Here is a 12,980-nt window from a genome sequence, read left to right as displayed (position 1 = left end):
TATTGTCATATTCCCAACTAAAGCCAAAGAAATCCATGAGAACAGGTGCTTTGTCTTGTTTGAATCTAAATTATCAGACCCTAGAATAGTGCTCAGGATACAGTAGGCATTTAATTAGTATTTGTTTAATCAACTAATTGCCTAAGTAATTATTAAGATTTACACCTGTGACAGGCACTGATGAGTAAATAACAAGCAGGAAGGACGTTGCTCTTGATCACCTGAAACTCTTAGTCTCATGAAGACGACAGAGACAATTGGATGAATAAGAGCAATTGCAGGCCAGGTGCAATGGCTCATGCTTGTAATCTCAGCACTTTGGTAGGCTGAGGTGGGAGGATCACTTAAGGCCAGGAGTTTGAGACCAGCCTGGGCAACATAGTCAGACCTTGTCTCTCCAAAAAATTAAAATTAGCCAGGCATGGTAGTGGACACTTGTAATCCAAGCTACTCAGGAGACTGAGGCAAGAGAGTCCTTTGAGCCTGGGAGTTCAAGACTGCAGTGAGCCATGATGGTGCCACTGCACTCCAGCCTGTGCGATAGAGTGAGACCCTGTCTCAAAGAAGAAGAAGAGGAGGAGGAGGAGGTAGAAGAGAAGGAGGAGGTGGAGGAGGAGGAGGAGGACGAGGATGAGAAGGAGGAGAAGGAAGAAGAAGAAGAAGAGGAAGAAGAAGAAGGAGGAGGAGGAGGAGAGGAAGGAAGGAAGGAAGGAAGAAGAAGGAGGAGGAGGAGGAGGAGGAGGAGGAGGAGGAGGAGAAGTAGTCATTTCACTACTCTTTGTTGTTACACTACTCTTCAGATTCTCTTTACTGGGTTGGTGCATTTATACCCCTCTAGCCCTGACCTTTCTAACCCAGAGGTGCCCCCTCCTGGGACAACTGGGTCTCAGCAGATGAGAGCTGCCTCTCCCAAGGAATTAGAGCCCTTCTTCCTGCGGTCAGACACAAAGGTGCAAAAGGCTGGCTTCCTGCCAGAGGCAGGGACAACTCTGAGATACAATTTATGCTCCAGGGTCCTCCGATGATCAGGCCAAGGCTACCACATCCTTGTTGGGCTTCATCTCCATCCTCTTTGGTTGCCAAACCGTAGTGTGCATTAGAATCGCTTAGAAGGCTTATTGAATGAGACATTATTGGGCTCCACCCTCAAACTTTCCAAGGCGGATGGTGCTTGAAGATGTTCATTTTCAGCAAGTTCTCCAGGGGTGTTAATGCTGCTCTTTAGGAAACCACAACTGGAGAATCACTGTCTTTTCTTATGTTTGTTCTCATACTCCATTGGGGTTTTTGCTAAAGATTACTTTCTCAATAAGTCTTTTGCATCCAAATATCTGCCTTAGGCTCTGCTTCTAGGGAATGCTACCTAAGACAACAAGAAGGGATAGTAAGGAACTACATTCCCAAACAATTCCCAAGCTTGATACATGGCAACCTGAGACTATTAAATCCCTAAACAGCTAAACTCCTAAAAGATCCTTGAGCCCAACAGGAAGCCTGTCCTTTCCCATTCCACCTCAGATGAATCCAGGGAGAGAGATGGACAGAGAAGAACCTTCCAGGGGACAGAGAATAGGGTGATGAAAAGTAATGAATAAGGAAGTTTCTCTCTGAAAAGGGAACAGATTTGCTAGCCAGGGAAGTCTTCCATTCATAGGAAAGAGAAATATTGTTATTCCTGCTCAGCTGATCATTTCTATACATGTGTGACTGCTGTGTGTACTTTAGTCTTTGCTTTTAAAAGTTTATTATTATTATTATTATTATTATTATTATTATTATTATGTGGCTCCTTCTGCACTATTGAATGATGGATGTGCTGGAAGCAAGTAAATTGTCTTTTATTTTAGACCAAGAGAGGATATACCCAAACCTGCTGAAAAGGGCTGCAAGCTGCCCAGAAATCTTACCTTTTACGTGGATGAGACTTTGGAGGTGGTGTCTTTTGGGTAAAGGTAAATGTATTCTATGTATAGAACAACATTTGCTGGCTAATTATCAGAGAAAAGCAAATTAAAACCACAATGGGATGTCATCTTTTTCCAGTTAGAATGGCTATCATTAAAAAGTAAAAAAATAAATAAATAACAGATGTTGGTGAGGATGCAGAAGAAAGGAAATGCTTACATACTGTTGGTGGGAATGTAAATTAGTACAGCCTCTGTGGAAAACAGTATAAAAATTTCTCGGCTGGGCACAGTGGCTCATGCCTGTAATCCCAGCACTTTGGGAGGCCAAGGAGGGTGGATCACTTGAGGTCAGGAGTTCAAGACCAGCCTGGCCAACGTGGTGAAGCCCCATCTCTACTAAAAATACAAAAATTAGCCAGGTGTGATGGCATGTGCCATAGTCCTGGCTACTTAGGCGGCTGAGGCTGGAGAATCACTTGAACCCAGGAGGCGGAGAGGTTGCAGTGAGCTGAGATTGTGCCACTGCACCCCAGCCTGGATGACAAAGCAAGACTCTGTCTTAAAAAAAAAAAAAAAAAGAAAAAAGAAAAAAAAAAGAAAAGAAAAAAGATTTCTTAAAGAGCTAAAAATAAGACTACTATTCTACTGTTCAATCAGCAGTCTCATTACTGGGTATATACCCAAAGGGAAATAAATAATTGTATCAAAAAGGTACCCATACTTGTATGTTTTTTGCAGCATTATTCACAATACAAAAATATGAAGTGAACCAAAGTGTCCATCAATGGAGGATTGGATAAAGAAAATGTGATATGTGTGCGTGTGTGTGTGTGTGTGTGTATGTGTGTGTATATATGTGTATATATATATATGCACATATACATGCATATATTTTATATATATATACACATATATATATTATATATATACACACACACACACATATTATATGCATATATATGCCAGAGAATACTATGCATCCACAAAAAAGAATGAAATTATGTCTTTTGCAGCAATATGGATAAAATTGGAGGTCATCACCCTCACTAAAATAACTCAGAAACAGAAAGTCTAATGCCACATGTTCTGACTTGTAAGTGGGAGTTAAACAATGGGTACACATGGACAAACAAAGTAGAAAAAATAGACATTGGAGACTCCAAAAGGATGAGAGGGTAGGATTGGGGTGAGGGCTAAAAAATTGCCTATTGGGTACAATATTTACTATTTGGGTGATGGGTACACTACTGTTTGGGTGATGGGCACACTATTTTGCCACTATTCAATATATGCATGAAAGAAAACTGCATTTGTACCCTCTGAATATATATATTTTAAAGAATGATATTTGCTGGCAAAAAGACATGGATTGTTACAGAATCTTCTAGTTGCTTACCCAGTAGGCTTTCCTTATTTCTTCTTACATAAGACTCCCAATTGTGACTGGGGACACTCTCCCTAGCTGAAATAAAGGTACATTGTTCAGTTTTCCTTACAGAGAAGGATGGTTTTGTCATAAAATTCTGACTGATACAATGTAATCAAAAGTTGCGGTGTAGATAATGGCTAAAACATGAGAACAACCCAAGTCTTCATCAACAGATGAATAGATAAACATAATGTGGTATATACATACAGTAGAATACTATTCAGCCATAAAAAGGAGTGAAGTTCAGATACATGTCACAACATGGATGAATCTTGAAGACATTGTGCTAAGCAAAATAAGCCCGATGCAAAAGTACAAATATGGCATGATTCCATTTATATGAGGTACGTAGAACAGGCAAATGCATAGAGACAGACAGTAGATTAGAGCTTATCAGGGGCTAAGAGGAGACAGGAATGAGGAGTTATTGCTTAATAGTTACAGAATTTTTGTTAGGTACATGAAACAATTTTAGAAATAAAGGTGATGATTGCACAACCTTGTGAATGTGATTAATGCCACTGAATTTTATGCTTACAAATGTTTACAATGGCAAATATTATATATATTTTACCAAAATTTAAGAAAGGGAAAACAAAAGTCGTTCTGTGGATTTTCTGTCAAATCTCCTCCCAGCAGGTTTTTGGACAGACTTTGCTAGCACATAGGTGACACCTTTTGCTCTTGGCTTTCTTCCTACCCGGAACTAGGACTTAATGCTGGAGTCAGATCAGCCATGTTGTTACATAAGGTAACAAGCACATGTTCAGTATACCTGAAAATAAAACAGAAGAAGCCTGATCCAGGTATGGTGGCTCACGCCTGTAATGCCAACTATTCAGGAGGCTGAGGTGGGAGGCTCACTTGAGCCCAGGAATACAAGGCCATCCTGAGCAACACGGCAAGATCCCCTCTCATCTCTAAAAGTTTTTTTTTGTTTTGTTTTTGTTTTTTTGCCAGGTATGCTGGAGTATGTCTGTAATCCAGATTACTTGGGAGGCCAAGGTGGGAAGAACACCTGAGCCCTGGACACGGAGGCTACAGTGAGCTATGATCCCCTATCACTGCACGCCAGCCTAGGCAACAGAGATACACTGATAGAGGCCGGAGTCCCTGATAGCATTATGGAGCTACCAATCCAGGCCAAAAGCTTTTATCTCCACAATTCTTATTACGTGATGAAAACAGACTCTTTAACCTATTTCACCCCTTTTCAAGTTTAGCACAATTCCTAATTTATTCAGGCAAGGAGATGGGAAATTAGAGAGGTGGTCTATTGGTCATAAGCTTCTAGTCACAGTTAACAGAAATCCAACTTAAAGTGTATAAGACAAACAGAAGTAATCAATTAATATGTGTAACTTAAAAGTCCAAAAGTAAATATCTATTGCTTCTGGGATCCATCTCTCTCCATCTCAGCAGTCCTCCCTCTGCACTGAGCTGGCTGTCTTCTCAAGTACCAAGAGCTCCTGGCTTGCATCTTACCAGCTGAGCAATCCTAGGAGAAAGAGGACATCTCTCCACCGACAGTTACAGTAAATGTCTTGGGTCTGCTTTCTCATCGACTCATTTAGTTCATACCCACCCGAACCAATAATAATGGACACAAAATGGAATTCACCAATTTTTAGGTTTGGGCTACCTTTCCAATCTTTGGGCATATAGGAAGGAAAACCAGCCTTATTTTAATCCATGTGGACTGACAGTAGTGTGAAGGATGATGTTTTAGAGAAAATCGAGGTTGCTGTTACCAGAAAAAGGTTGAATAAATGGTAGGAAGTAAAGAATAATAGATATTCACTGTGAACTACAGATATACAGATTCCAGATTATTCAGGGACTTTTAGCCATGTTAGATCATTCAACAAGTATCTATTAAGATCTACTTATTTGCTAAGCACTGCTTTAGGTTCTAAGGGGACAGCAGTGAGCAAGACAGATAGATTCCCTGCCTTGAAAGAGCTTATATTTTAGGTGAGGGAGATAGCCAGTAAACATGAAACCAACCAACCAACCAAACAAACACAAAAATGCAGGTAGTGAAAAATGCTGCAAAAAATAAACATAAGCAATGTGATACAACATGACCAATCTTGGCAGTAGAAGGACTGCTTTAGGTAGCATGGTCAGTGGGGCGTTCTGGGGAGGTGGTTTTTGAGTTAAGAAAAGTCAATAGTGGAGGAGGAGTCAGTTCTAAGAGGATCTAGAAAAAGGTATCACCAGCGAAAGGATCATGAATGCAGCTTGTTGAAAAACAGAAAGAGTCATGTGGTAGACAAATAGTAAACAAGAGAAAAAACGGTAGATAATCAGGTTAGGGAAGCGGACTGTGGCCAGATTATATAGACCTAGTTGGCCAGGCTAAATGAAGTTTGGGCGTTAATTCTTTTTCAGGGTGAAGCCATTGCACAATTTTAAGCAGGGAGTTAACATGATCTCATTTATAGTTCAGAGATTTCACTCTAGCCACAGAGTGGATAATGGATGGTACAAGCAAGAGTAAAGGCTTGGAGATGAATTAGGAGGCGGTGGCATTAACTCAGGCAAGTGATATTGTATTGATGTCTTGGATATTAAGGAATATGACTGTTTCCTGAAAACTATGGAGAACATTGAGAGGTTTTAAGCAGGAAGTGATGTGGTCAAATTTGGGTTTTTTTGGTTTTTTTTTTAGTGGTACATCAGTGCTTTGGCCATGCTCCATAGGACAAGAAATTGTAGCAGAGACCCAGAAGACGGCAAGAAAATAGTAGATCTCTTTGGCTCCAAGCTTCCCTAGGGCTTTGCTCTTCGTCTCACCACCTAGATTGAGGTATGGGGTGGGCAAGTTGTGAAATTGGCCATTTCCCCAAGACCTGACTTTAGAAACCAGACCCAGGATAAAGACTTTAGAAACCAGACTCAGGATAAAGACTTTAGAAACCACACTCAGGGTAAAAACTTTGCCAGAAGAACCAGGATAAAGAACCTTTGTTCATCTCTAACCCAGAACAAGTTTTAAGAGAAAAACTTGAATCCATGGAAGCATCAAACACTGCACTTTGGTGTGTAGCAGACAGCATTGGTAGAGAAAATGGGATGTGGGGCTAGAGAAGCTTGGGTTAGAGTCCTAATTGCATCATCTGTTGTGTGACCTTGAGAAATGTAACCTTTCAGTGTCACTTTTTCCTCATAAATAAAATATAGATAGTAATAGAAGCTATCTCTTTGGTCAATGAAACTTCCTTCTTGTGTAATGAGGATTACATATGATAATACACATAAGTGCTTAACACAGTGCCTGGCACGTATTAAGTGTTCAATAAATGTCAGCTGCAGCTATAAATGGAAGTATGATGCCAAAGAAGCTGGCTCTTAATGAGATTTGCTTTAATCTGCCACCTTCAGAATAACAAACGGCTATTACGTGGTTAATCAGTTTCCTTGAGACTTATGCAAGAGGAAAACAAAATGACCCAAGAGGCAGTTAGAGATTCAAATGGTGTCTTTATTGAGAGATGAGATAAATACCTCAAATAGACAACTAAGAAGCTTAAAACCACTTTGGAAACCTTCCTAAAATCAAGTGAAATAGAATGTAGTTTGGGGCTCTTCCTATTGGCTTGGAACGTTGGCCAAAGCCTCAAAGGTGAAAACAATAAGCATGAAATATTCCCACATCCAGAGCCAAAGAACTGCCAAATGACTCCCTAGCCTTTACCAAGGGATGGCCAAGTGGGTCCTGTGGTCCTCACTCTGGTGACTCCCATCTCGACGATCTAGCCTGAAGGCTGGAGTTCAATGAGGTGGGAGAAATGACTGTGGGAGGAAGGTGCTTTGGGTTTTTCTTATTCCATTCCCATGAGAGAAAAGGGAGTAGCTCTTGCCCACCAAGCCAAGTAAGAAGAGGCCCAATCAGCTTATTGGGGAGATTAGGGGAGACTGACATCCTACTCCCTGATGCTTACTGAGCTGTGGAGACTCTAGGTTGGTACCTAGAAGAGAGCAGTGGATTCCAGCAGAACATCGTGTGGGACTACTGGGGAGAAATTGGCAAGTGTTGTCTGGTGTTAGGGGCACACGTGAACACCTGAACATAGAGGCTGGTGCCTGGATTCTACCTGGAGAACTATGACAGCAAGGGGTTTGTTGGAACCACCTTCCACTGCAGAGCAGGAAGAGAGAGCATCATAAAGCCGCTTCCACTTCCAGGATTTGGTGTAGCCGAGATGTGCTGAGTACCAAGTAGATGCTGAGAAAGTAACTGAGCTCAAGCTCTCTTCATGGGACCATGTCCACGACAGAACACCATATGGATGTCAGAGAGCAGCAGCCAAAATAGAACCATAGGCTGGGTATGGTGGCTCACACCTGTAATCCCAGCACTTTGGGAGACTGAGGCGGGCAGATCACTTGGGGCTGGGAGTTCGAGACCATTCTGGCCAATATGGGAAAGCCCGTCTCTACTAAAACTACAAAAAACTTAGCTGACCATGGTGGCACATGGCTGTAATCTCAGCTACTAGGGAGTCTGATGCAGGAGAATCGCTTAAACTCGGGAGGTGGAGGTTGCAGTGAGCCAAGATCACGGCACTGCACTCCAGCCTGGGCGACAGAGCAAGACTCTGTCTCATAAAACAAAATTACAACAAAACAAAATAGAACCACTGATTGTACCATCTAAGTAAGACTTTCACCTCTCACCCTCTACCAAACCCCAGATGCCACCCTCCCATTTCAGCCCCAGGGGAACCTTCAACAGAAGAAGGGAAAGCAGAGGATATCCCTCCTCTCATTCCCACTGGTGGAGGCTCTCCACTGATGGTCAGGCTAGAACTGGTCAAAGGGAAAGGCTTTGAATGGAATGGGAGGTTGTAGTTTTGATTTCAACTAAATTGGACTTTAAAAATATTTTTATTATGAGAAATTTCCAAACATATACAAAATGGGCAGTAAAACAGAATGAATGGATGCCCTTGTACCCATTGCTGGCTGCAACAGTGACTGACTCATGGCCAATCTTGTCATGTCTATGCTCCATTAACTGTATCATTCTGAAGCAAGTGCCAGATGTCCTATTGCCTCCTGATTGGGCTTTTGAATGCCTGCACATGAGTTCCAATTATGAAAGAAGGTTCTTAACACTGAAATTGACTGGAAGACCCTGGGTTCTTCTTGTTCATTTTTTCAGTCTCTAAAGCACGAAGTTCTATAGGGTAGAGAATTTTTCTGTTTTATTCACTGCACTAGCCCTATACTCATAATAGCACATAACACATAGTGAGTGCTCGATAATTATTTGTTGAATGAATTATTTGTTCAAAATAGCCTGGCCTCCCTTTGCCACAATCTGAGAAGTGCTCAGATTGAAGTAAAAGGTAAATTTTTTTTCTTTTTCCTTTTTGCTACCCATCACAAGATAAAATATCTATTTTTTGTTATTCAGTTGGCTTGGCTCAGTACTGACCCAAAGTTACTGAGCAGAATGTCCCACCTTGAAGGACTGAAGAAACAGCTTCGCAAGTGATTCCAGATAATGTTATGGGGGTTGCCTTTCCCTAAACCCTTCTGCATTTTTAGCATCTTCAGGAGAATGTGCAAGCTGATAACTCACAGGCTCTGATGTTTTGTTTTGCCCGCCTGGTTTTGCAATTTACACTGAAATGAATTGAATGTGGGCCCACATTCCTGCTGGCAATTGGTTGGAGGAGAGTAGCATCTGCATTTGATGAAGCATGCCTGCCTCCATTTACTGCAGTCCCCAGCCCACCTTATCATCTTCTGCCTGAAGATGGCTCCTTAGTCACCTGCCTAGCTCCCATGGGTCCCCAAGATGCCTTGTGGATGAGACATTGAAGTACAGATTCCAATAACTCCCAGCAGTTTTTCCAAACAACATTATGATTTCATCCATGAAACCACCTGAGCCCACTGCCATTGTTTGAATAATTTTTCCGTTTTCTCCATGGCTTTACTCAGATTTTTAAATTCTCCTTTTGGAATCATTTTTTGGCCATATTTTTTTTTAGTAATCTATTTCATCAACATTTTCTAATTTATCAGCATGATGTTATGCATAATCTCTTATATTTTAAATTAATTTATTCTTCTTAACTATCATTCTGAGTTGTTTCTTATTTTTATTTTATTTATTTATTTATTTTTTGAGACAGAGTCTGGCTTTGTCACCCAGGCTGGAGTGCAGTTGTGTGATTTTTGGCTCACCCACCTCCTGGGTTCAAGCAATTCTCCTGCCTCAGTCTCTTGAGTAGCTGGGATTACAGGCACCCGCCACCATGCCACCTAATTTCTGTATTTTTAGTAGAGAAGAGTTTTCCCCACGTTGGCCAGGCTGGTCTCAAACTCCTGGTCTCTAGTGATCCGCCTGCCTTGGCCTCCCAAAGTGCTGGGATTACAGGCGTGAACCACTGCACATTTCTTATTCTTATAGGTCCCTTTTCCTCTTCTGCTCCTTAATCAGATTAAGTAAACATTTATTTCCTTTTATACTGATCCCCAACACCCACCAAATATCCATATTTGGATTTTGTTTCATCCATGCTATATTGAGTATAAATATTTTAAAGTTTCAAATATATGGGTGTCAGCCTTCTGTAATTTCCAGTACAGACACAGCAAAGGGTTAGATGCTTGTGATTAAGTGATCAAGATGCCAGAACTTTGTCTAGATTATTAGTTTTTATTAACTTTTAAATTATTTTGTACTCTTTAATTAATCTAGAATTTACATTGATCTATAGTATGAGATGAAGATTTAATTTTGCTTTATTTATTCTCCTCAAATATTAATCAGTTGTCCCAGGGTCATTTATTGAATGCTACTTCTTTTTCCATAGACTTGTATGAGCACTTTTATTATCTAATAAAGTCAGGTACATGAAAGATTATCTTGGAGATATCTGTTCTATTCCTTTGTTTATGTTGCAATTATTGTAACATAGTCCCATAGATCCATAGATCACATGAGTTTATGTTACAATATTTGTCATATTGATGTATGTTACAGTATTTATGTACTATGTTATTTTAATCTTTGAACCATTATAGTCCATTTTAATGCCTATATTCAGAGTGTTCCTGATATGGTTTGGCTGTGTCCCCACCCAAATGTCATCTTGAATTCCCATGTGTTTTGGGAGGGACACAGTAGGAGGTAATCGAATAATGGGGGCAGGTCTTTCCCATGCTGTTCTCATGATAGTGAATAAGTCTCATGAGACCTGATGATTTTAAAAAAGGGGAGTTTCCCTGCACAAGCTCTCTCTCTTTACCTACTGCCATCCATGTAAGATGTGACTTGCTCCTCCTTGCCTTCTGCCATGATCGTGAGGCCACCCCAGCCATGTGGAACTGTAAGTCCATTCAACCTCTTTCTTTTGTAAATTGCCCAGTCTTGGGTATGTCTTTAGCAGCGTCATGAAAACAGAATAATACAGTTCCCTAATTATTCTTCACTTTCAAATTGTTCTTGGCTATTTTGCCCATTCATTCTTCTAGTCGAATTTTATAATCATTTTGTCAAATTCTTCCCCTGCTCATCAAAGGAAATCACATATGACAAAAATAAAATTAATTGTGTGGGGATTTTTATTAGAACTGCACCAAACCCATGCATTTATTTAGGAAGAATTGACATTGTTCCTTAATTTCATTTATCTAATCTTGTTTTAAATTCCCTTGATGAACTTTTCTTATTTCTTTATATATGTTATGCACATTTCTTGTTACATTTATTTCTAGGCAGGGACTGTTTTATCCCTGAATATTTATTTACTTACTTATTTCTTTTGAGACAGGGTCTCACTCTGTCACCCAGGCTGGAGTTCAGTGGCACCATCATAGCTCACTGTAGCTGCAAACCTCTGGGCTCAAGGGATCCTCCCGGCTTGTCCTCCCAAAGTTCTGGGACTACAAATGTGAGCCACTGTATCCAGTCTATTCCTGTTTTAGAAGTGAAGACATTGACTGTTGCCCAAATTCCCACAACTAGTAAGACATGGAGAATGGATTAAAACCCATATTCATCTGATGGCAGAGCCTGCTCTTAATCCCTCTGCTACTTTATTTAAGATATTATTTCTTGAATGAATTTTAGTAACTATTTCCCAGAAAAGCATCCATTTCATCAAGATTTTCCAGTGAGCTAGCACAGAGTCTCACATTGTGCTTTCATTTCCTTTCCTAACTTCTTGAATCAGAGGCCTACTTCATTTAATTTCCTTTTCTTCTTTTAATTAATGGAAATGATAATGGCTGCCCTCTCCTTTTCATGGCCCCCTATCCACTCCCTCTTCCTGAATTCAGAACCTAGTCATTCTGGCCTTTCTAAGTACAGGCTTGTCAACCTCCTGCTGCTGCAGTAGAAGGATGATCACTTCTAGATAGGTATTGCTCTGTTTGGGCAAAGCAGCTCAAACTCTGAATCTTAGGTGTTGTAAGCTCAGTTGTGTTCAGGGGTTATATGGTCCAGCTATGTGGTGACCCTGACTGGAGTCTCTCAGTACACTTTTCCCCCGCTTGATTTGGTCCATGGAACAGCCAGAAATGATACTTTTTAAAAGTTAACCAGGTCATGTCACTACCTATATTAGTCCGTTTCCATGCTGCTGATAAAGACATACCCAAAACTGGGCAACTTATAAAAGTGGTTTAATGGACTCACAGTTCCATGTAGCTGGGGAGGCCTCACAATCATGGTGGAAGGCAAAAGACACATCTTACATGGTGGCAAGCAAAAGAGAATGAGAGAGAAGAGAGAAGCGAAAGGGGAAACCCCTTATAAAACCATAGGACTTGTGAGACTTTTTTACTACCATGAGAACAGTATGGGGGAAACTGCCTCCATGATTCAATTATCTCCTACTGGGTCCCTCCCACAATATGTGGGAATTATGGGAGCTACAATTCAAGATGAGATTTGGCTGGGGACACAGCCAAACCATAACACTACTCTATTAAAAACAAAAAAAAACTTCCAAATTTCCCATTTTTATTAAAACACACCCACATTTGTTACCTTAGCCAACGAGGCCCTGTGTGATCTGGCTGCAGCCTCCTTCTTTGATCTCGTCTCATAGCCTGTTTTTCTTGTTCATTGTTATGCTGTCCTCTTGTGTGTGTGGGTGTGGGTGTGTGTGCGTGCACACACGTGCGTGCTGTTCCTTGAAGGTAACAAGTCTTTCCCCAAACCCTACCTTTCCTCTCAGTGCTTCTGCTGCCTGGGATGCTCTTTCTCCAGGATCCCATGGTGCAGATCTCACATCGTGTCCTTCAAAGGCCATTTTCTCAGAGAGGCTGTGGCCAACCACCAGACTGAAGACAGCCACTTACCTTAATTCCACAAAGTGCATCACTATTTTTCCTCATACCAATGATCACAATTAGCAATGCCATTTTATTGCTATGAGTTTAATGTTTATGTTCCTCCAGAGTTCAGATGTTGAAGCCTTTATCCTCAATGTGATGGTAGTTGGAGGTGGGGACTTTGGGCAGTCATTAGGTTTAGATGAGGTCATAAGGATGGTGCACCATGATGGGATGTGTATCATTATAAGAAGATGAAGAGAGATGAGAGTGCTTTTTCTCGGCCCCATGATGATACACTGAGAAGGTGGCTGTCTGTAAGCCAGAAAGAAAGCCCTCAC

The sequence above is a fragment of the Macaca nemestrina genome, chromosome 18, assembly GCF_043159975.1.
Source record: "Macaca nemestrina isolate mMacNem1 chromosome 18, mMacNem.hap1, whole genome shotgun sequence".
NCBI lineage: Eukaryota > Metazoa > Chordata > Mammalia > Primates > Cercopithecidae > Macaca > Macaca nemestrina.
This window is presented reverse-complemented; position numbering follows the sequence as displayed.